Source organism: Vulpes vulpes, chromosome 13, assembly GCF_048418805.1.
Source record: "Vulpes vulpes isolate BD-2025 chromosome 13, VulVul3, whole genome shotgun sequence".
Classification (NCBI taxonomy): Eukaryota; Metazoa; Chordata; class Mammalia; order Carnivora; family Canidae; genus Vulpes; species Vulpes vulpes.
The window spans coordinates 86,365,521-86,391,216 of NC_132792.1; the positions used below are offsets into that span (position 1 = coordinate 86,365,521).

Here is a 25,696-nt window from a genome sequence, read left to right on the forward strand (position 1 = left end):
AGACAAGGGAGGAGGTCAAGACAGTGATCTGACTCACTTATAGTAAAGAAGCGGGTAATGGCAGAGGGGGAAGCTGATCCTTGGTTTCCAAACCCCTAAGATGCAGGATTCCTGTACAGTATAACTGCTATACACAGTCACAGGAAAAGGACTATTCCATGGATGCTCCTCCCATGTTTACTACTTAAATAAATTGCACTTTTGCTAAAATGAACACGTTAGATGTCACCCCTGAATATCATCCTCAAACAGCACTGACATCTTAATGCCACTGAAGATCCTTTACACACTTATTAAAAAAAGATTTGGTGGCAACAATATCAAGTTAATTAAGGGAAGGCAGGGAGAAGTGAGATTTATCTCCTTAAGTAGATATCAGAGAAAAGTCACTCCTAGAATCAACTACCGATAATTCTGCCCAACAAATCGATCCTTTACAAACTGTAGCATGTTAAGCAGGAGCGCTCAGAGAAGCAATACACTGAGGTAGGCATGTTTACAGCAATATGCAGAGACATGCAGAAATAACTGCTTGTTTGCTTTTTCACTTACGTTGGAAATCTGACCTTACATGAAAAGCAGCCACAATGTACAAGCTTGAAAACACAGACACTGAGGCAGGGTGCTAGGAGATCAAATCTCCCTTCAAAATTGAAAAGAAATGATAATGCACTCCAGCTCAGAAGTGCTGTGTCAGAAAGGAAATTAATATTGGAGCTGGAACAGCATCTACTGTTCCACCTGCAGGAAGAAAACAATGGTGTTTGGTCAAAAAGTACAAGGAAATGTAGGGGTCTGATAGGAATAGAGGAAATGAAGATGGACCTGACAAAGAATCCAAAATGGAACAAAGCTGCCCAAGTGAAACTCCAGCGGGAGGGCAAGGCTTATGTTGAAAAGGCTGTGATCAGAGCCATCTCTCAGTGTGAAATTCAGTGGTCTTGAAACTCTTACCTTGCCTCTTACTCTTGCCTCCCACATAGCAGCAGACATTTGGAAAGGGACTACAAAATTAAAAAAAAAATGTAGAAGAGCACAAGCATAATTAATTATATCCCATCGTTTTCTGAAGGTAGGACTTTTCTATTTAAAAGATCTGGTCATAACACTGGGCCAACGATATTTAAGAAGAGAAAGAAATGGGAGAGATTGTTCTCATCTCATTTTATTTTGAATCACCTTAAAAGCCAAGTGAACACACAATGCACAAAATTCTTGCACTGTCTCAAATCCTATTTTTGCTTTGGACCCAAATTCAATCAGCTACTAAGCATTCCAATTACCCTTCCATCTGGACCAGACACGTTCTTCTCTTCGCTGTGGCAGGCAGATTATCCTTGTCCATGCCCTAAGACAGTGTGTTTTCATTTCCTTATTTCTCCCCTCAATTCTAGTCCTCCTTCTCGCTATGAAAAAGAACCATGCTCGCTGGACAAATTACAACATCTAACTCCTCGAAGGACCTAGGAAATGAAAACCACACTTGCTTTCTTCTTTGCTAAGTCCTCTGATGTTCAGCCACAATCTTCCATTCTCACCATTAATAGATCCACTTTGGCTCCTTCTGGCTGGCCTTTTTATTTTCAGGCCATCTACCCTTTCCTGTAGGGGGACATGTCCCTCTATTACTGGTAGTTTGTTTGATGTGCCTGATGTTTATATTCCCATTCTGGGATCCAAATATCACAGAGCATAGCCTTGTCAGTCTAAACAGGAGAGCAATTCATCAAAGGGTGAATCATAAATGGCAGATTGGAGAACCATGCTCTTGCAGGGACCTAGGGACGAGAGACAGAGAGGAGCACAGGAGCAGTCTGCTCAGGAACACAAGACTCTCAAGTCACTCTGTGCTCTGCAAAAGCCACACCATGAATCATCACCATCTAACCCCACTGTTCATTCCTCAAAGTTCCCGTTTCCTGCATTTAAGCTTCTCGCTGGCTGCGTGTGGCCAATGAATCACATTCCAGCTACCAGGGAAAAGACAGAGGGACTTTCCACCTTGCTTTGGCCCCTTCACAGGGAGATGAGTCCTGTCTCCCACTTGTCCTGAGATCCCCCCAACCACCGCTACCTAGCCCCACTGATTATCCCTCAAGAGAACAGATCATGAAGAGAATAAAGCAGCACTGCTATAAAGATGCTATCACAAGTAGTACAACTGCCAGTCCAATGGAAGGACTTGTTGCCTCATTTTCCAGTGGCACAACTGCCTAGCAATTATTCTAGGTGATGTGGAAGGGAGCCCGATGGCTCAATAGTGAGAGAAAATGAAGAGAGTGTGCAGGGAGGTAATATCTTGGGAGCTAAAGTCTAGTCTACAATCAATGATGCTCATGTGTATTTGTTTACTATTTACACATACTTTCATTTAAATATTTGTTTGGACTATGTGTCCATATTTGTGTTAGTTTCAAGCAACTAGAAGATGACAATTCGTATTCTATGAAATTCTTCATAAAATAAGCACAAGGGAAATGGAAGGTGATTGCACAGGGTTGCTTTACACTGCTCCATGCAAGGTCCAGCACGGAGCCACACACGTAGGATCCTTAATAATCATTCATTGCAGACAGAAACTATATGATGAAAAGGGTAAAGAAGAAATAGAACTAAAACACAAATATACAACCCTGGTTAATGTCTAAAATGTTAACTAATCTATACTCAATAACATGTTCTAAGGCATTTTCACATACTTGAAATATAAACTTGCCATTTTGAAAAATAAAAAAGAATAAAAAGGAATACTGCCCCATTAAAGATGTATTGGGCAGAATTACAGCACACGCGTGAACAGTTATGTTAGTGATGCCAAAATGAAATAGGAGGAGATGGGCCAGAGAGGAAAAGGGGGGGAGGTGGAAAGGTGAGTGGAGCCAAAAATCCAACAGTGTAATGGGTCCTGAAATGAAATAGTATGCATACAGCCAAAAAAGAAAATAGAATTATAAATTAAGCCAACAGAAAATGGTATGATTCCACCAAAAACATTAGCAAATAGAGCCAAAACCAAATGACAGGAACAAGAATAAAAATGGCATTTTAAAGAGAAGCAAATTTAACCATTTGAAACTTCTTGAAAGTAGCATAGTATGGCAAAATTACCCTGCCAGTCATATATGAACTAACTAGTTTTGTTGATTTAAACCCTGGTTATATTACATGGAGGGAATGAGAAAAGAATCTGATCCTTACTCATCTTGCCTACTATGTAGCAGTTACTTATCATATCACACTTAATACTCCCAGTCAACAGCCCTACCAGGAAGCACTGTGCTTGTTTAACTGATGAACAAACCACGGCTTAGAAGAGAAGTGTCTTGAGATTATATAAGCAAGTTAAAAACCAGAACTAGCATCAAATCAAGATGTGCCTGCTTTTAAAATCCATCCACTTCATTTTCTTCCCTTCACAAAAATTGCATTTCGAGATCACTGGTCACCTCTCAATAAATGTTTTATAAAATTACTAATTTTCCCAAACAGTTTCAATCAAATTTATATGGCTAGAAAAATATCGGTATCCTCTTCCAAAGGAGCTTAAGTCTTCTACTAAAGCACAGATTTGTAAACTGTTCCCCCATGTCTTGTTCATCGCAACATTTCTAAAATCCACCCTTCCCCAATTCTTAAGCCCCTAAATGACTTTTTCCTTTAAAGAATGGTTAGAAAATCAAGAATGTTTACCCACACACACACACCAAAAAAAGCAAAATAGATTTTTAGCCACGAGCACCCATCAAAGTAACTGATTAACTTAGAAAACACATTCTTTGCTAAGTGGCCACAGCTGAAAAACCAAAATAGCTGAGTTGAGTAGGTAGTTTTCTCTGAGTACTGTTTCCATGGCCTACAAGTTCATGTCCAACATTAGTAAATCCTAAAATCAACCATTACTTTCATATTTCCTACTTGTAGAAGTCATATAAATATTTTTTTTAAATGTACCCATGGCCTATCATATGTACTTTTCTAGAATGTTGTATAGTCCAAGCACAAGTGGCATTCAAAATCACACTACAAATATAAGATCCAGAAAACACAAAAATGCATTCAGCAGAACTCAACTGCATTTATTAACTTAGGAAACTTGGCTAATCCTTACAATAAGAGATTTTCAATAAGAGTCAAAACCAAAAACCCTGAATTCATTTGATTATAAATATATATGCGTATGAGTTGGAGGGGGAACAGGAGGGAAGAAAATAATTTTAAAAAGGTGCTATTAGGCTTGGCAAATGCCAGATGGAAAAGTCATTCACTCAACAAATATGCACAGGCACCAGGTACGTGCTGGGCTGTGTACTAAGCGTTGTGATATGGTGGTAAACACAATGTAAACAGAGCTCAATGTGAATATCAAGACTCCACCACCTAGTGAACAAGACTGGTCTTTTCTCCAAAGGTCTGTTTGAGAGAGTCATGATCTTGTGAAGAAACGAAATGTGAAAAAAAAAAAAAAAAGAAGTGCTGCTCTGGCCAAAGAATAATCTAAGACAAATGAATTCAAAGATGAATACCACCTTCCTCCATCTGACTCTTCCTCTCTGCAGGCAGCCATAACAGCTGTGATGGTTTATTTTACGTCACAGTGGCTAGATCATGGGGCTCCCAGATATTTGGCTAAACTTTATATCTGGGTACATCTGTGAGGGTGTTTCCAGAAGAGACTAGCATTTGAATGGGTCGGCTGAGTAAAGCAGATAGCCTTCCCAGTGTGGATGGGTATCATCCAATCTATTGAGGGCCTGACTAGAACAAAAAGGTGGAGGAATGGAAAATTTGTTCTCTCTGGCTGACAGCATGAGCTGAAACATCAGCCTTCTCCTGCCCTTGGACTTGGACTTACACCATTAGGCCTCTGGTTCTCAGAACTACACCACCAGTTCTCCTGGGTCTCCAGCTTATAGATGATAGATCACAGAATGTGTCAGCCTCCATAATCATGTAAGCCATAAAATATATTAAATTATATATTTTTATATAAATAAATAAATTATATATGTTATATATACACATATATAATTATGACATAGGCCCCCCAAAAAGACAGTATATTAGTCAGAGTTCTCCAGAGAAACAGAACAAATCGGCTACATATATATATAGGGTCAGAAGATCAGGCTGGAAACATCAGCTGGGGACAAACTGATATTGGCTTGACTGCTGGGCACCCAGCCTTCCTCATATCACAGTACATACAGAAAACAAATAGCTGTACATTTCACTGGAGTAGAGTGGGACAAGCCCAGTCTCTGTCCTTTTGGGAGAAAAATTACCCCCAGGGCCCATCTGGGACACATAGGTTGGCAAGTTCTGCTCTGCCATAGAGACCAAGAAGAAACTATTTTTGTTCCTATCGCAAGGGGAGTGGCTTCCATCTTGATCACTTCTGCCTTGGATGCTCAACTCTGGACATTGAAAAAGGCTGTTATGCTGGGAGTTCAGTTTTACTGGGACCAGAGACAGTGAAGGAGATAATTTTAGGTGGACAGGCACTTATCCAAAAATGAAGAAATGAGATTGAAATAAACTGGTCATTTGATGGCACATGTTTGATCCAGATTTGTGGAGAAAAGAACTGTTCCAAAAGTGACCAAAGGTGGGAAGGATAAAACAGGGATGTGGCATAGTTGAGATAAGAATGTCAGATGTTCAAGTCCTGGAGGGTCCTACATGTCAAACAGAAAACTTTTATTTGCTCTGACGGTCAGTAACAAGCCTTTCTGGACACCTGAGCAGAGACTGACATGAGAACAACTACTCTATCCGCAGCTGCACAGTATGAACCAGAACAAAAGAGAGACCAAACATCACCAAGGAGCACACTGGCTTCAAAATTAGGAAAAAGGGTTAAATCCACCAAGTATCTTGGAGGAAGATCTGGCAATATAAAAGATAGTATGTTACAAAATAGCCTATAACAAGCTTGTTTCACTAAGAGGCTTAGAAATCATTTGAATGTTCTTTTTTAAAAAAATAAGGGGGCCTGAGTGGCTCAGTCAATTAAGCATCTGCTTTCGGCTCAGGTCATGATCTCAGGGTCCTGGAGTCAAGCCCCACGCTGGGCTTTCCACTCAGTGGGGAGTCTACTCCCTCTCACTCACCCATTGTGCGTTCTCTCTCTCTCTCTCTCTCTCTCTCTCTCTCTCAAATAAATAAAATCTTAAAAGAAAAATTTTAAAAATTAACAGAATTTAAAAGCGAACACAAGTTATAAATTTAACTGTAGATTATCGGAACTAAACTTATCCCCATGGTATTTCCTTTAACAGTTATTAAAATAACAGAAGAAAATATCCTTTAGTCACAAAACTATCCTGTAATTCCAATTTTCTCAGCAAAACCTAGAAAGAGATTATGTATTTGGGGATTATACGGAAACCCTTATCAAGTCTGAGAAGCAAAAGTGAATAGGGACCTTGTTTAAGAAGTCAAAAAAGAAGCAGTTAACCAACATTAATTGACATTATAACACTAGATACCAGCCTTCTTAAGCCATCCTCAAACACAGGCTTTTATCCAACTTGCTTTAAATGAAATTATTAAAAAAAAAATAAATAAATAAATAAATAAATAAATAAATAAATAAAAAAGAAATTATTAAATGCTTGACAAAGCACAGACAGATCTGGCCTCACCAGGCAAACAACTTCACTTAAAAACAGAATTGTTTAACCTTAGGGATTTCTGCAAAGGCTTCTGTGGAGGTTTTTTGGTTGATGTTAATATCCCTAGCATGGAGATTGAGAATATACATCTATGCTTTATAAACCACAAAGCACGAGATACAGGTAAATCATCGTTAAAGTGAGTGACTCTCCCAGCAAGCCCCATCTTCCTGCCTGTGACCCTGTAAGCACAAACCATATGTCAGCCCATTACGACGGCTCAGGCTATTAGGAGCCAATGGGGTCAGACTGTAATTAACTTAAATAGGGCTCCAAGTCCTACTGCAGGCAAGACACGCATTTCCCACATGGTCCCAAGGAATTTTCTTTAACGCACCCATAATCTCAGTTAAAATAAAAATATTATTGGCTTACATCTCTGGATATTCCAAAGTATACAAGGAGACCATGCAGGTTGTGGATTGTAGGGAGAAATGCAATTAATGAGCAATTACTATTTAAAGACCAAATCCCTGTCAAAACAGCTTGACAAAAAAAATGGTGGTTTTTAACACACACAGCTTGCAGTAGTGCTGCCAACAAAAACAGTGGGTGGTAATTCTGCCAACTAAAATGGTGCTGTAGTGGGGGCAGGGGAGAGAAGAACCATTCTGCTCTCTCCCTTGGACCCCCTTCCAGCAGCAGTTCACGTGATCACATCCCAGTCCTGTTCCTGCAGAGCCCCCTGGTTCTTAACAAGGCCATCTGGGCAGGTAACCCCAAATGCAAATGTTCCAGCAGCTAGTAGACCTTCAAAGCATGTCACACTAAGTGAAACTGCTCCTCAAATACAAGCAGTCTCACCCTGAGCAAACTGAGACCACTTAGGTTGTAATCAGGAAATATCAACGGATGAATTCTAAAATTATCCTGGAGTGAAACATGGGCAAATTGCTTTAAACTTTTTAGTGAACAGAAATTTCCAGGATATCTCATCCATTTTGGAAGTTAATTCCAATGGGGGTGGGACTAAGTTGGGCCTCCTTAATGGTACCTTCCCCAATCATGGGAATAGAAGGGTAAGGGTCCCTAAGTCAAGAACTCTGCTCCCGTTGGTTTGTTTTAATGGCGACAGCAAGGATTTGGAGTGCCATAAAATATTAATCTATCATCATCACTAATGAGGTTGGGAAACCATACTTGGCTTTGGCCTCCTGTATTAATTAGGATTCGATTAGTCAAAAAAGGTAAGAAAACAAAATGGTAGTGGCTTAAACAGGACCCCAGAGTATTTCTTTCCCAAACAGATGAAGTCTGTGTTAAGTAGCCCAGGGCTGATATGGCAGCTGTGCTCCAAGGTGTCCCCGGAGACCCTGAACCCTCCAAGCCTGTGGTTTCACAGTCTGAAGGGGTAGCTTTGATCCTCCCTGTCAAGATGAGTTCCAACCAGCCCGTTCACATTCCATGAGAAAGGTGGGAAGAGGGAAGATAAGGGCACAAGCCTCCTCTAAAGGCACTTGGGGAATCTGTGCAGGGCATTTCCACATACAGCCACAGTGGGGGGCTGGGGGGCTCAATTCAGGGTTTCTAGCCACATGTGACTATTTCCACTGAGGCCTCATGCTTGTAAGATACCCTGGAGTCATACAAGTCTCTACTGTCTTCTCTCTGTCCCTTGACTATGCCTATACAGCCTCTGACACCTTTCTGCTTCTCTCCACTCTCCCTCGCTGGAACAAGCTCTCTATGGAAATTGTCACCAGACATTCACCAGAAATACAGAGAGGGGCTTCATCCTACTGTCAAGGCCGTAATGGGATGCAAAGGCTGAGGGAAGAGGCGCTCGAGGTATCCCGAAGTGGAACTCCAAGCACATGGTTTCACAGAAAGATCACTGTACATGGTGGTCAGGTTCTACTAATTTAAAATATTATTCTGTGGGTCTATTTAAGGTTCTAAAGAATTTAGTGAGCTGATAAAATTTTATATGTCTGAATTATGTCCTCACTTTTAAAGGCTATCATTACTGAATACAGAATTCTAGACTGGCCAAATTATTTCAGAACTTCAAAAATATCGTATCACTGTCTTCTGGATATGCCATTGTTTCTGTTGAGAAATCAACTCAAAATCTCACTGTTGCTTCTTTGAAGATCATATCTTTCCTTCTCTGTCTGCTTCTAGCATTTTCTCTTAGTCTTTGATTTTCAGCAATTTGACCTTGCTGTCCCTAGATATAGTATCCCTTGTGTTTATCTTCTTGAGGTTCACAATTCTCCCAAACCTTTTGCCAAATGTCTTTTATTAATTTTGGAAATTCTCGAGCACCATCTCTTCAGACATTGCTTCTGTTCCATTCTTCTCTCAGCTTTTTCTCTACGTCCATTTAAGGTTTTTTTTTGTATCCATCATGTCCATATGTCTCTTAGGTTCTTTTCTGTATTTTTTTTAATCTTTGTTTCTCTTTTCGTCAATCTGGATAATTTATTCTGTCTTTTCACTACTTTTCCCTTCTTATGTTTAATCATCTATTAAGTTTTTAATTTTAGCTATTGTACTTTTCAACTTCAGAATTTCATGTAACTGATGTCAAAATTCTGATGTCTTTTAACTCTTCTAACATATTAAATCATAGTTATTTTAAAGCTCATACAGCTCAACTCCTATTTTGGGATACCCTGTAGATCTGCTGCTACTGTTTGTATTTTCTCTTGGTTTTTGGTCATAGGTTTGTGTCATCTCTTCATAAGCCTGGTTATTTCTGATGGGCTTCCAACAGGTAGACAGGTTTGAGGTACTAGCAATTCCAGGTCATCTTAATCTAATCAGAGATCAAGATAATTTGAGCTGGTCTACTTCCTACTTACCCTAACATCTAGGATGTGGCCTTTGGGGACCCAAAGACCTGGGGTATTTATCTTCACCTTGGCAAGCCCTAAGTTTCAGTCAAGTTGCCCTAGCCCTAGCCCTGTGAGTCTCTTGAAAGCTATGCTCTTTAATATCTATTGTCAGTAATCAAAGCACAGGCTGAGAAGTGTGATACTCAGTCTTGAGGAGAAAAGTGGTCCCAAATGCAGGACGCACAGATCTGGGCCTCCTGGATTATACAACTACTCTCTGGCAGACCTTTATTTAACATCTCCAAAAAGATAGCTGTATATATATGGTCCAGTTCTCTAATTGTTCTCAGCAAGAGTTGACCTAAGACAAATTAGTTCTAGTGCCACTGACTTATGGGCTGATAAACTTTTATTTCCATTGTTACAACTATAGGAAGTACTACTCTTTACTGACATTTTATAGGAGAGAAAATGAATGTTTAAAGAGTTTTGATAATTTACCCAGTTTATCAGCTACCAGTGTCATGATTTGAACCAGGTTCTGTAGGTCTTTAAAGTTGAATCTCTTGGGGCATCTGGGTGGCTCAGTGGTTGAGCGTCTGGCTGCCTTTGGCTCAGATTGTGATCCTGGGGTCCTGGGATCGAGTCCCGTATTGGGACCCCCGTAAGAAGCCTGCTTCTCCCTCTGCCTATGTCTCTCCCTCTCTCTCTCTGTGTCTCTCATGGATAAATAAATAAAATCTTAAACAAAAAAAAGAGAAGTCTTTTAACAACTACTCACTGTACTTTCTCTTATTTGATCCTTAATACAACCTAAGCAATAGAGAAACTCACAAAATGACATGCTAAGGTTCCAAGCATATTCTGACTTCAATAGCTGATTTCAAACTCCCAACCTTACGATGGTCTTTCTATTGGGAGTTCAGAATCTAAACATATTGGGATTTGTTTTCTCCTATAGCAAAATAAATGTGAACTTCAAACAAATGACATTTTGAGATATATCACATTTCAGTTGAAAATAAGATATTATCTATGATCCCAGTTATCCTCATAGTTTCTCCAGGAAAATGGAAGTGGTGGTGATGTCCAACGTAGTTCTCATTTTTTAGACAAATAAACTGAAGACTACAAAGATAAAGACCTGGCTACTGGTTCATTTGTTCATTCAAAAAATGTTTTACTATTACCTACTACATGCCGGGCATTGTTCTAGGCCCTTGAGATATATTTTAGTAGGTGAAACAAAATAGAAATGGAAATACTGCAAATTAACCAACTATACAAATCCTAAATTCTATGGGGAGGGGGAATAGAGCTGTGTAAAAGGATTGAGGGGCCAGGTCAGGAAATAAAGTGCAGGTTGCAGGACTTCACTTTTACATAAGACTTTCTAAACTACAATAGATAACTGCTTCACCTCACTCCCCCTCTATTCATCATAAAAACATGCTTCTTTATAGACTAATTGAGGCTTTTTTTTTTCCACCTGCAAATTCAGTTTCCTGTCATCCTTAAATGCCTAGGATAAAAACCTTAACACTCAAGATTCATTGTGAGTAGCTACTATGTCTTTATGACTTACAAGAAAACAAATACACTAATTATTCTTTTGCAACAGAATCTAATATCCTCCACACTGTGGCCTTTTTCAGCCCCAAATCTGCAGAGAAATGTGGTCTGATTTTTTCAAGCCTGATTTTATGTATTTTTCACAAAACCTTTTAAAGAAGCTCTACTGAGTAATTCTTGAAAATATATAGTCTGGTTTAGGCTTTAAAACGGATTTCCTCAGTCAATCTAAATAACATAAATCCAAGTGTGATGCTTTCCCCCTAATTGCAGAAAAATCTAAGTCATAAGCCTGATTTCATGGTAATCATTGCCATTTGTTTGATGAATTTTACAGTTATTTCAGAATACTCACGAAGCTTCTCAGATAAGAACACACTAAGCCCAGAATAAGAGCTACTGAATAATGTATTCCTGCTTTTATGTAAACAAAAGTATCATTAATTTGATAGCTTCTATGGATGTTCTTAATCTACAATTTAAAAGAAGAGCATAGGTTTCTATATAAACCAGTTTACAAATCAAGCCGCATGTAATAATTTATACTACATATAAATTCCTCTTTTTAATTTTATGTCCAAAATATTTAAGAGAAAATTCACTGACATTAGCCAGTTACACACTTAATCCTATAGTGCTAAAGCCCTATATCTACCCTTTAAATAAGACAGGAGTTCTGTTTGTCTAGCTGGTTAAAATACTGGGTTTTAGCCAGCTTTTTTTATTTTATGAATGTTATTAAAAATTTTTCAAGTAATTGTATTTCTATCACTCTAGTACAGTAATCACTCATCAAATACTTAGGAACAAATTCACAACTCACTGACATTAGGACAGAAGAATTTCGTAAACTGTTGTTAAAGATCCCACTTAAAAATGCAATGCAAGGGTACCTGGGTGGCTCAGCTTGTTAAGCGTATCAGACTCTGGGTTTCAGCTCAGGTCATGATCTCAGGGTCCTAAGATTGAGCCCTGAATGGGCTCTGTGCTCAGTGGGGAGTCTGCCTGAGATTTTTTTCTCTTCCTCACCCTCTGCCCCTCCTGATGCTCAGGCTCCCTCTCTATCTCTCTCTAAAAAAAAAAATAAATAAATTTTTTTTTTTAAACATGCAAAGGAGGTAAGTATATTAACTTTCATTTACATAGCACAACGCACTGCACTAAACAATTTTTTACATGCATTATTCCATAACATCCTCACAATAGTGTATTATGTTTGATAAAACAGGTATTACGACTCCCATTATAGGTGATAAAAATTAGGCAAGGAAAAGTTAAGTGACAATTAGTGGCTACACAGGTGGTAATACTGAATTGGATATCTGAACCCTTTTCCTTTCTACCTGTTCTACCTTGAACAACCTAGATTTTAATGCTTCAGCTAAATGACATGTTGCTTAATGCTTTTGTCTCTCTCTTTTCTCATCAGTTGAATGGGAATATGATCACTGGTTTAATTGCACTGTTATCAGAATTATATCAGAAAAAGTATATACAGCATTGTGACTGGCACCTGGGTAATAAGCAAATACTCTTCCATATAAATCTATGCATCTTAATTTGTAATTTTCAGGTTACGTTTCTCCTTTTGGCAGAAATTATTAACAATTTTATAAATTAAAAAAAAACAATTTTATAAATTTAGGCTTATCACGCATAATCCATCTCTGGCTATGTCTCACACTTCCATCTTTTAGAATTCAAGTATGCCTCAGAGTCTTGTTCAGTGCTTGAACTCTGATCTGCTACACAGAATCCTCCATCAAACCAAAGCAATTCTTTACTTGCCTTAACAGGTTGTTTTTAATTCAAGTATAATTAACATACAATGTTCTACTAGTTTCAGATGTGCAATATAATGATTCGACAATTCTATACATTACTCAGTGCTCGTCATGGTAAATGGACTCTCTTAATCCTCATCCCCTATTTCACCCATCCTCCCATGCCCTCCCCTCTGCCAACCATCTGTTTGTTCTCTGTATTTGAGTCTGTTTTCAAAGTAGTTCTTTAAAAAGATTGAACTTAGTTTCTCAAATATACATTGTTTTATCTATCTAATTTCATAATATAATACCTTAAGTAGAAATGAGGAGCAAGATAGTTGGGTGAATGGATGTGAAAGGAGACGTCAACTGTCTCCATTCCAACCTCCGTCTGTACTTTCTAACTGATTAAGTTCTTTCCAGATTATTTCTTAACTCGGGCAAAAGACCTGCAGACAAACATCCCCTGACAGGAACCCAAACTACCCCATCAAGCAATAAGGACTACTGCCATGAGCCAACAGACCCCATGTAAAGGACCCCAAGACAATGACCAACTGGACCTTCACAGTCCACTTACATGTACCCACCCACCTTTGTCCATATTTTCTTTATACAAACCTGGAAGTATTTTCAGCACTTTGGAGATAGTTTTTGAGACATCTTCCAGGTGTCGGCCTCACTGAAATATATCCCTTTTGTTTCACCACTGCTGGTTTCTCTGCCTTTGGATTTTGTCAGCAGTGAGTAGTTGCACCAGGTCTGTTTAGAACCTTGGAGCCAGGTGCTCTTGTGCCCCAGTGACAAATGAGTGATGAATGGAAAGACACGTCACTGGATAGGAAAAATCCAGGGACTCAGCTATTTTGCCTAATCAGTGGGAAAATCCCAGGACCTTAGGCACCACATAAGAAAAGAAATTAAAAGCCCATTTTTGCACCCAATTATTCCCAATTCGTTCTAAGATTATTTTTTAGAGTTGCTAGAAATAGCTAACATATTTTTCACTCACTGCAACTTAATGTATACAATGCCTTAAAAATGGGAAGATGAAAATTCTATGTAGGATTCACATTGCGCTATCACAGATCACCTTTTTCCAGAAACTTCCAAGTTTATTACCTTTACTTTTAGCTATTTGAAGATATCTACCCATGCCTTCCCACACACTCATATCTTATCTCTCTTCAAAATCGAGCTAAGGACAGTGGGGAATAATGTGTTAATGACATAAGTAATCAAGTTCTAAAAGATATAATGTTTTTTTATAGAACCGGGAGGAATAGAAGGTGGCACATCAGAATAACAATAGCTCTTGACAAATGGGTGCACAGTCATTCCAGTAAACAGGAACTTCCCTGCAGGAAAACTTCCCCCCACCCCTGGGACCTGTAATTTGGCTGTTGCCTTTGAGAACTGATGAAAGCAATTACAGGACAGAAAGGCTGATTTCCTTTGCATCTGTTCAGGCGAAGCCTGGGATAGGGCTTCATTTATACTAAAGGAATTCATGGTTTCTTTCAAAATAGAGCCCTGAAAGATGAAACCAATCTCATCAGAAGCACAGACATCTTATTGAGATGAAAACCCCTTAAGATTTAGTTTTCCAGCCTTAAAGGTCAAGCCACTTACTAAGAGTTATAACAGTTTTGTCAAAAGTGGCCACCTTCAGCACTTCGCAGAAGCCACAGGGGAAACACAGAGCCATCCCTGTGTGTTTTCATCAACTGATAATATTAGTGACTGACAAATAGAATGTTTTATTAAAAAGCACAAAGGAAATTGTGCAAGACAAAATTAATCTCTTGCTGTCCATGTTTTCAAATGCTCTGGGCTGGGTGACCTAGCTCCATGGCAATGACAAACATTTGCTTTGGAATAAGGCAGGCATGCCAGCAGGTTGAATAGGCTCTCCCCGTCTTCAGTAAAACTGATGCCACCCCTGGGCTGCAGACCAGGTGGCTGCCCACCTCCTTGCTGCAGCCTGAGTACAGCCAAAACGAAGAGGTATGCACTCCCAGGAGTAATGCCCACTGAACACCTACTGAAAAAACATTCACTGAACACCTGCTTCATGGCCACTGCTATGGTAAGAACTTCTCATGAAGTTTCTCATTTTGTGTTGAAAACAACATAATGTATTCTATATATTATGGTTATTCCCATTTACCGATAAAGTGAGGCTAAGAGAGGTTTGCATCTTGCTCCAGTTCATGAAGCCAGGTACTTAAACACCTGTTTATATACTTACCACTACCCCATGCTGCTTCCTCTGCAATTGCAATAAAAATAGGAATGGCCACAGGAGTGACAGCTTGGAGCTAAGGGTGGGGTGGAGAAAATCAGAGCCCTCGAAGACTTGAGAGCAGTCCTGTCTTTATAGAACCTTCTCTGATACTGGAAATTTTTAAAACTGTCCAATGCATCAGCTGTATGTGGGTAGGGAGCACCTGAAATGTGCCTAGTGTCGCTGAGGAAGAAAAATTTTATTTTTATTTAATTTTTATTCATTTAAAGAGCCAAAGGCAATGGCTAACATATTGGACAGTGCAGCCTTAGAATTTAGGAGAGACTAAAGACTTTTTTACTGAAGTGTCAATACAGGACAGGAAATCTAAAGCAGTAAATTCTCTGAGACATTCAGATGGACCCTCTTCCTTCTAAGATTCAAGGAAGAAGACATTACTTACACTTATAGAAAATCAAAGTAGAACCAACCACAGCAGCATAGTGGTACAAGCAAGAAGAACATTCTAAGCAATGGGAGCATTATAAGCAAAAAGTTAACTCACTGCATAAGGTTGAAAAGTCAGAAAACAAAAGGAAAATGGTCTACAAATCAAGAGAAAAGCATCACCAATACACAGGAATGAAAAATAAAATTATGTGTCCAAGGCAATAGATTATTCTAAATTAGAGGCAAAATATATTGAGAAAGCATGTTTGAGAATTGCAAACAGTTGATGAGTATGGTCACTGGGAAGCCACAGAGCCCACAACTGGGCACAAAGGGCAACACTGGGCATGCCAATGGGTAGCCAATAGCCATTGCCTGAAGTTGGAGAAGCAAAGGGCCAATGAGGTACCAGATATCTGCCTTTCAGTATGTCTCATCACAACCCTACTGGGAATGCCATGTCCCCATTAGGGTCTGGGCCCACACTGGCCTAAAGGGTACATTGGATGAGGACCAGGGCAGAGAAACTATCTGGGACAGGTTGCTGCAGACCTCAGTGTCAATCACACACAAAGCTTCCCCAGGAGCACCAACTCCTGAATTTACTGTTTTAGCTACTCATCAACAGATCCACAGATACAGTAACATTTTAGATACCAGTTCCATACTGGTTGAAAATGAGGCCTGGAGTCTTATCTCATCTGTGGGGTCAAATGAAAATCTTCCACCACAGGACAGAGAAAAAGTGAACAGTGACCTGAAGACCATACTCAGGCTTCATTTTGCTCACAAAGTGCTGAACACCCAATGCTCTTTATTTCCTGTGAATTACTTGGCTGCACAGAGAGATCAGGAAACTTCAATTTAAAAGGCCAGACTTGAAAAAAATAAAATAAAAGGCCAGACTTGGGCTTTTATGGAAACTCAGAAGACCTGGTAGAAGTAGAAATGGGGCCATTTATCCACCTGGAGCTGAGCAGTGGTGTCCCCTCTTACACCTGGCTGCTTCACCAACTAATGTCTCTTGTCCTTTGCATGAGAGGCCACCTGGGTTTGTGGCCCTTGCCATGGAACCTTAGGTGCCCATGCTATAAAGTGGCACTGCAGTTAAGACAGGAGCCAAGGTGAAGCAAAAATAAATACCCAGAGGAAGACAGGTAATCTTTGTCTTAATGAGTTTGAAACCATCAGTCTTAAGAGAATTAAGGCTTTTTTTCCCTAGTATGCCAATGGGGCAACCACAGACTATTTTTAATTGAACTTGAGCAATGTTACAATAGCTCCTTCCTGATATCAGGAAGGCTTTTTCAAGCAGTAGGAGAATTCCATCCCGTTTTCTCTCCTTTTCTAATTAACATATACAATTAATCTGTAGTCTGTTTCTCTTAAGAAACGACAACTCTGATAAATTTCAAATATCAACTCTACAAGAAGCCATATTTGCATGCCCGTGCCCCCCAAATTTTTTTCTGTTCACAAAATTACACGACACTCTTCATTTAGGAGAACGCTATTAACAATTTAACTATCAAATTACACTCTTAAGGATACATAAAATCACAATTATATAAACATATTCCAGATTTAATAGATAAGCCAAAACCTAATTTAAAGCTGGAATATCACAGGGAATGGGTGAATGCACCGCATTTATATTGCAACCTCATTTATTATGTACGGGAACAACATACTGCCTTGTTTCTTCTTTTCCTACGAACCCCTCTCCAAACCCCTCCCCAAACCATGCCACCTCTGACACATGCAGACATGGGGCACCCACCCTGTCCTTGTTCGTGGTGCCTGACATTAACATTAATCATTTATCCTCTGAGCCCACTAGCTGGACTGAGCTCATTTGGCCTTGCATATAGGTGTGGAACATAAGGTGGGGAGTTTCCGGCCTTTCATAGGTATCAGTGTTTAGTGCAGATATCATTTTTCTTTTGGGGGAGAGGGGTTTTATGTTGAATGACTTTATTGTACTGTGAAGGTCCTCAAACACAGCAGGAAGCTAGCTGCCTATGGAGCCATGGAAAAGCTCTGGATACTAATCCACAAATTTTATGCCCAGAGATTCGGATTCGGTGGTTCAGATATGAGACCCAAGAGTACACACTATGAATATATTCCCCAAGAGTTTCTGAAGATTAAGCAGACTAAAGAAACAACGTCCCTATTGGTTTGAGCTGCACTGAACCTCCTCTCTCAAGGATAAAGCAAGGTTAAACCTATGGGGGAGGCCAGAAAAGGCACTTGGAAGATGGTGCATGAATCCAGAGGAAGAAGAACTAATAAGGGTCCAGTTGGGGAGAAAAGAAGCCTGCAAATACAGGTTGTAACAAATCAAAGCTTCAGAGAGACCCTTTCCCTTTCTCTATATCAACAGCCCTGTATCTTAAAAATAGGCTGTTACCAGTAAGAGGCCATGGACCTAGAAATCCTTCCCTGGGTCTGACTTTTCATTGAACTGTATTCTTCACTTCAAGTAAGAGACAATCAAAAACAACTGAGAAATAAATATAGGGGTTCCCCCAAAATGGCATTGATAGATGGTTCTAGGGCATTTACACAGTACTTTTCATTTTTTAGGCTCTGAAAGAAAAAAAGAAAAGAACTGGCCACCGGCAAATGCAATGTCTCCAAACATGGACTTTATAGACAGAATATAAGTTGGAGAATCTTTAATGGTGCCACTGGACACCAATGGCAAACATAGGCCAACAAAAAAATGGCAGACTAGACATTCAACTTCAAATAGTGTAATGCATCAAAATCAAACATAGCAATGCAATCTTGATGTAGCTAGACTTCTTGCTCCCTAGAACTTTCCAAAATTAGTCCAAATTTTCCAGTCTTCTTTGCAGCAGGAGGTATTCCTATAACAGTGCTAACCAACGAAAATAAATGTAAGTGGAAGTATCATGTGGCTGCTCCCAGAAATCCACTTATAAACCACCTCACACTGGCCTGGCACATCCTCTCTCCCTGCAACTCTTCTTCATCACTTGTACTTAATGCTAGCTAAAATTAGCACATGATGGCTGGAGCTTGCACAATCATCTTGAGCCCTGAGTTGTCACATTAGGCTCATACGGGGACCAAGAGAAAAGAAGGCTGCCATACCAGTCACTGGTCTTATTTCTGCATTCCTTTCACTTAGAAAATATAATAAAATTTTACTTGCTTAGTTCATGCTTATTTTGTGTTTCCATGACCTTGAGTTGGATCTAATCCTAATGAAAACATAAGGCTTTATACCAATAATTTCCATCAAGATGTTAGGAAATGTTTTCTTATTGGATTTTCTTGCTCCTTAAAAGGAAAACTTAAAACATAAATAAATAAAAGGGAAACTTAAGTATTTGGTCTTCGCCTCTGCCATTATCCAAGATGGCAACATACAGCAAATCTATTAGCAAAATTTATAAATTTTTCTTCCGCTCACAAGTGTTAATTAAATAAGCTGGAGAGAAGCAAGAACAAGGAGTCTTCTCCTTTCCCTTTCTCCCCCCACATATTTCTTCTTTAACTCAACATTGATGGTATCAAGGTTTTAAGGTCACATTACTTCTCACCGTGATCATCCTTCCCCTTGCCCTTAAATTCCCAAAGATACCAATAAGACTTGAGTTTCACAGAATCCATGTAGAATTGATAAATGAAGATCTATGGTGGGGACGGATGAAAAGAAAAGGTGTCCCTAGAAGTCAGGAAACTGCAATTGTATCCCAGCACTACTGCAAATCATCTTGAGAGCCTGTGACCCTCATTTACCTCCCAGGGCCCAGTCTGTGAACTAAAGGCACTGGATGAGACCTTTAAGTGGTCTTTAAGTCTAGGGCTCTATGGTCCTAAAATAATACCACCTAAAGTTTCTTTAAGGGCTCCAAATTAATACTTGCTATACCCCAAGCTTACATCAATTCAGAACATTTAAGAATAAGTGACTATTTTTATATCATTGTATCCTAAGAATGCATTTCCACTGCTATTCTACTAAATCGGTACTCTGTTAAAAACAGAATGGGGGGGCGGGGATTGAGGACCACAAAATCTCTGAAAAGAATTTCCTAGATACTGAATGTTTTGGAACAAATTTCAAAATCTCACATTGATAAACAGAAAGCAAAACCTTAATGAAGAAGTGTTAGTCCTTTTTAGAGTGTGTAAATCCTGTAAGATAAAAGTTGTTAAATACAATGTAATCCACTCTGGAGTACAGTTAAATAGATATGATGGATGGCAGGTTGTCTTGATCTTTTCCATTTGTTAAATTATGATAGATGAGTGATGTTCACAGCTGAATCTCCAGGCAGAGCCTGTGTTTGAACTCCCTGTCTTCATCAAGAGCTTCCAATCAACAACTGTTCTGAATCTGTCTCCATCAGACCAATGTGACACTCCACAATTATGATAAAGGGGAAGGCCAGAAACCTTACAGAATAAGTCCCACGGTATTTTGTGTGATGTGAAGTGCAATCAAGATGTCAGTGAAGTGAAACTCAACACATCTGCAGTGTTTTGGACATTGAAATAGGCTTTCTAGGCAATCCTAGCCCTGCCCCCAAGGAAAAAAAAAATGTTCCTGGCTCCATAAATATTTGCCTTGAGGGAAAGACTTTACTGAGATCCTGAAAGAAAAATTTTGTACTTTATGTTCCGAGAGTAATGCAACAAGAACAGATAAATGACTTAATTTTTTAAGATTTTATTTATTCATTTGAGAAAGAGAGAGCATCAGTGAGAGACAAAGAGAACACAAGCTGGGGGCGTGCAAAGAGAGAAGGAGAAGCAAACTCCTCACTGAGCAGGGAGCCTGACGTGGGACTCGATCCCAGGACCCTGGGATGCCAGAGCCCTGGGATATGACCTGAGTCAAAGGCAGACCCTTAACAGAATGAGTCACCCAAGCGCCCTGATAAATGACTTTTATTACCTGGTCTAAATTTGAATGAAAAGTGATACAGAACAGCTAAACTGTATGTAATCCAAAAAATAATCATTTGGACTTTGGTACCAATATAGGTGTTGATTTAGTTTGTACGTGCATGTTTCTAACTTGTGTGGTTTATCCTGACACTTCCTTGCCATAAAAGCATGAATTTATAAGGTGGAGAGGTAATGAAGAAACTATCAGAGAGACGACTGACAGTTTTAAATACATACACAGGTAAAGAAAATAATTGATGTACCAAATTTCTAAATAAATAAGTTTTAAATGCTCAACAGAGGAAAAGTGAACATGACATGGTTAATTTCTATCATCAATCATCCCATGGTGACATACTCTCAAAAACCTGGGAATACAGATTCTTTAGATACGTGTTTCAGCATAATACTGAGTCTACTTTCTTGGTCCTTACAAAACAGATCTTATTACATAAGTACCAAATATTTCTAATAATGGGACCCTCCACATCTACATAACTATAACCTAAAGTTACAGTGAGGTTTCAGGCATAATAAAGATATAGGGGCAAAGCGGAGTATTTTTTCCATAAATACTTGACACTTGAAAGGCATTTCATATGAACATTACAATATGTTTAGAGTATTTTTTTAAAGATTTTATTTCTTTTGAGAGAGAGATAAAGAGCATGTGCATGAGTGGAGGGAGGGGCAGAGGGAAAGCAAAAGAGAATCTCAAGCAAACTCTACACTCAGCGTGGAGCCCGACTTGGGGCTCAACCCCCATGACCCTGAGATCATAACCAGAGCTGAAATCTACTGTTGGGCACTTAATTAACTGTGCCCTGAGTATTTACTTTTCACTAAATACACAAAAGATAGCATCACGGTCTAAAGCTTGATTTTAATTCATTATTTTATCATTAAGATAAAAAAAGAGACTGGGATTTAAAATTGGATTAGCTCTATATGATTCTCTCTGGTTAAAGGTTTTAAAAATCTATACAGTTATGGTATCTAAAAAAACTAAAGCAGCTAATTGGGATAATAATTTAAATAATAAACTCAAATGTGTGCTCTGGGACAAGAAGGAGAAAAACACCTAGAACAAACAGTTTTAGAACAAACAGTAGGGAAAGTAAAACAGAGTCCCAAGATCATTTTTAATTGCTTTACTTCGATGAATGTTACAACATCCTTTCGGCAGGAACTCCACTTTGACCATATTCCTTTGAATGTTTTTTTACTGTTTGCTTTTCTTTCAGCCTCACTACAAAATAGATGCTATTTTTAAGTACAATAGAGATTTTGCTTATAGCAGAAAATTAAAGAATAAGGGGAAAATGGGGAAACAGCTAATCCTGAACCCAGGGCCTAGCTAGCCTTAAGCATGATTCTGTAAGTTTGCCCTGTGATGATCATCCACTTCTTAGAATCAGGGACGTACAAGCATCCTTGCAAAGTCCTCTGGGGAAAAAGTTAATAAGTTTCTCTATTTCTCTGATGCGCAACAAAGGTTAAGGCATTTCATTCAAGAACACCCCATAAAGAAAGTTGAAGGGAAAATAATTTTCAAAAAACAACTAATAGCTAATTTCTTGATGATCCTTTGTTTTTTTCCTTATGAATATACATTTAAATTGAAGTAGAATTCAGAAACAGTCCAGTGCACAGATAAATTATTCCTGTCTCCATCAACTAAAAGAGAGAAATGCTGCTATTTTGAACATTAAATAGTCATGAAAAAATAGAATAATTTAACCCACTGAAATACTGTAATGTGATTTAGAAGCAATATTTTTAAATATCAAAATACCTGACTGTTAAGGATCATCTCATATCATGGTACAAAAGAACTGAAACTGGAAGAACTTGGAGAGATCTTAGAACAAAAGGCCTGTGACTGGAGACAAGATTTGGGTTCTAAGTCCCAATTTGTTACTCATGCTTACTGATTCTGTGACCTTGACCAAATCACCCTGAACCCTGCTGCCCTTGATTGTAGAGCCTAGAACGCAGAAATGATTCGGCTACAGTGCTATATCAGGGATTACATTTCTAAAAGATAGCATTTGTAAAACACTCAGCACACAGCAGATGATCTTAAGTAATAGATATTTTTCAACTACTTAGCATAATTCTTTGGGGTTAAATTTCTCACATTTTGGGTTTGCTGCAAAATTGCAAATGTTTAACAGCACACAGGAAAACCTATTTATCCATTCTCCAGTTATTCTAGAAATAAAAGCCAAACACATACTCACTTTCCCATATCCAAATTGGGGAGAAATGGTAATTTGGCTGTTTATTTGGATTTCTATGTCTGCAAAACAGCTTTCCAACATAAATTCAAATTTGACATGCTATTGGCTTGCTACAAAAAAATCAGCTACTTGGCTGTCTCTCAAAAGACTCTACTAAATACAGCTGTGAAACTTGACCAAAAAAAAAAGTAGGAATACCCAACTAAGCAAAATTTATCTGAGTATACACGTAAATTCATTAAGGATTAATACTAAAGACAGCATATTTTCCTTACAAGCTTAAAAATTTTAGGGAAAAAAATGCCATCTTTTGAGGTTTAAAAGTATCCAATGAAAAAATAAATTGAAAATATAATCTCAGAATTCACACAAGCACAAAATGAACTGGATTTTCTCATAAGTATCTTTGGCATATAATAGAATTAGAGGAGAAAAAGGCTGGTCTTAAGAGTCCCTCAGTCCAAAGTCCCTCCTGTTCAAAACTCCCTTCTATCATCTCCCTGACCAATGTTCACCCAGCCTCTGCTTGTTTATATATTCTCAATGACAGGGAACTCAGCACTTTTCAAATCACCCATTTCATTTTTTGACAGCTCTAACTGATACAAAGCTCTTCATTAAAAATAAGACCATCAAAATATCATATGATTTCACCCATAGGTGGAATTTAAGAAATAAAACTGATAAACATGGCAAAATATGATATGATTTCACCCATAGGTGGAATTTAAGAAATAAAACTGATAAACATGGGGGAAGGGAAGAAAAAATAAAAGTAAAACAGAGAGAGAGGCAAACCATAACAGACTCTTGACTCTAGGGAACAAACTGAGGGTTGCTGGAGGGGAGGTGTGCCTGGGGGGATGGTGTAACTGGGTGATGGGCATTAAAGAGGGCACTTGAAGTAATGAGCACTGGGTGTTAACAAGCAACTGATGAATCACTAAATTCTACCCCTGAAACTAATAATATAATATATATTAACTAATTTGAATTTAAAATAAACAAATAAAGCCATCAAGAAATCCCCAACAAAACAAAATGAAGCCAAAGCAAACTCTGTCCAACTAACAGATTATAGCTAATAAGCTAACCAAAAAAACCCAGGTCTTGTCATATGAACTGTCATATGAACTGCAATCACAGCTGATGCCCTGTGTTCTTTAGTCATATACTGATTCTTCTTAAACTAGAGGCATAGCTTTGCATTGCACAGATCTGTTATTTCAAGGTAAATATTAGAGCTCATGTATTTGCAAAAAAAAATAATAAGAGTTGAATTAAAAAGTAGGAAGTAGGAAACAGAAATAGAAAACAATGTCAAGTTCAAAAGAGGTGATGGTCCCAGTGTACCTACACTAGTGATGTTGCATCAGAAATATGGTTTGGAACATCACTCTTTAGTAAGGGACAAGGGCAAATTAGCACTTTCAAAGAATGGCTATCCTCACGCTTAGTGAGAGATGGCAGGATTTGAGACTCCACTGAGGAATGAAGTATATTTAGTGTGGTTAGAAGTCTTAGAAGGAAAGTGAAGATACATAACTACTCATAAACATCTACTGAAGACCTTCTAGGTATCAGCACTGTGCAAGTCACAGATTAGTAATCTTTAAATATTTGAAGACCTATGAGGGCTAAAAAAAAGTTAGAAATAATACTAAGTATTGTTATAATACTAAAAATACTCTCAACAGCCCACAGAATGAGAGAAAATATTTTCCAATCATAGATAATAAGAGACTGATACCCAGAATATATTTTAAAAACTCTTAAAACAAAATAAGAAATAAACCCAAGTAAAAATGGGCAAAAGCACTGAAGAGACAATTCTCAAAAGAAGATATACAAATGGCCAATAAATCCATGAAAAGATACCCAACATATTCAATCATTATGGAAATGCAACTCAAATGCATAGTCAGTACCACTTCTCACCCACTGGGTTGGCAAAAATTAAAAAAAAAAAAAAAGATGGGCAGTAACAAGAACTGGTGAAGATGTGGAGAAAATGGAGCCCTCATACATGGCAGGTGGGAATGAGAACGGTGCAATTTCTTTGGAAAAGTCTGGCAGTTTTTTAAAAATATAAACATAGAGTTACCATATGACCCAGAAATTCTACCCCTATGTAAGTGAATTGACAGAAAGGAAAACATACATTCATACAGAATCTTATATACTAATATGGATAGCAACATTATTCATGAATAGCCAAAGAGTGAGAACCCAGAAGTCTATCAACTAATGAATCGATATATAAAATATGGTATATCCGCACAATGAATTATTAAACCATAAAAAAGAATAAAATACTAATATATGCCACAGCATCAATGAAACTAGAAAACATTATACTAAGTGAAAGAATTCAGTCACAAAAGACTCTGTATTATATGATTCGATTTATACGAAAGGCCCAGAATAAGCAAATTGGTAGAGACACAAAAGTACATTAGCAGTTGCCTAGGGCTGGGGTTGAGGGGTGGAAATGGGGTTTAACTGTTAACATGTATAGGATTTCTTCAAGGGGTAATGAAAATGCTCTAAAATTAGATTGTAGTGATGGTTTTACAACTCTTTGTTTCTACTAAAACCATTGAATTGTATACTTTAAATCAGTAAATTGTATGGTGTGTGAATAATATACCAATAAAGATGATTTTTTAAAAAAGGAAAAATGACACTCAGTGTCATTTCAGAAAGCAGACCTAAACATCAGTGTTCAGAAGAATGAGAAAGTTAAATTTGGAGACAGAATAAAGTGTGACAATCCATCATTTACATGTAGCCAATAGTTAGAATGCGCTCTCTCACTGCTAAAGACAGCAAGTTCAGGGAGAAGCTGAATAAGTTTCCAAACTAGCTACCATGGATGGACTGTCTACAACTGAGAAAAATCATCTGGATCTGTTAAAATCTAGACTGAAATGTAACTTCTAAAATACTAGCAATGTGTGTAATGAATAAGAACCTTAACATTTTAATTCAACACTTAATCTTCAATAACACTACTATTAACAATAGTTTAAAAATAAGAGCCATAGTCCCATTA

General features: G+C 38.3%; 1 protein-coding gene across 11 annotated transcripts in view; it reads right to left on the bottom strand.

Annotated features, from left to right (window-relative positions):
* PTPRM (protein tyrosine phosphatase receptor type M) overlaps positions 1 to 25,696 on the bottom strand; it is a 777,617-nt gene that overhangs the window by 602,818 nt on the left and 149,103 nt on the right. The window lies entirely within an intron of this gene.